Below are 655 nucleotides of genomic sequence, written 5' to 3'. Positions count from 1 at the left end.
AACCCTGCCTTTTTTTACACTGAATTTTTAGATGAATTTCAGAGAGTGAAACTGAGCCAGCTGAATCTCAGGAGACTGAAAATATTGAGCTTGAATTTTTTTATATGCCGAATATTTAACACTGAAAATTTAAACTGAAAAACAGCTATTGAAAATGTGATCACTTTGAAATAATAATGTGAATTTTTAGCTTGAAATGAAAATAACAAAATGAAATTTCAAACATATAGAAATAATGACAATGATTATTTTTTTGATTAAAATGTATTCTGAGTATATTTTAACACTGAAAAATTAAATGCAAACATACAACATAAAAATTTCAGTGGCATTTTTAATTCAAATCCTAGCGACACATATTTACTTCCATACAGGATTAATTTTATCCTATGTGCAGAAAGGAGGAGGAGTTGAAACGTTTGATAGTCACAGGGAGAAAGGACTTCTTGTGGCATTCTGTGGAGCACCAAAAACACACATGTATGACATCATGCACATGTGACTTTGTGTTACAGTCCAAGTGGATAGATGTTAACAAAAAATGTTTCAGGCACGATGCAGTCAGATAGTTGTTGGTGTGTGTGTTCTACCGTCTGTTACAACCTGAAAGATATTGGTGTTTCGGTTGTACCAGTCTGACACTGTTTGATAGATA

Source organism: Nematolebias whitei, chromosome 17 (assembly GCF_014905685.2).
Source record: "Nematolebias whitei isolate Nwh7 chromosome 17, NemWhi1, whole genome shotgun sequence".
Lineage (NCBI taxonomy): Eukaryota > Metazoa > Chordata > Actinopteri > Cyprinodontiformes > Rivulidae > Nematolebias > Nematolebias whitei.
The sequence above is the reverse complement of the archived record's forward strand: the minus strand, read 5'-3'. Positions refer to the sequence as shown.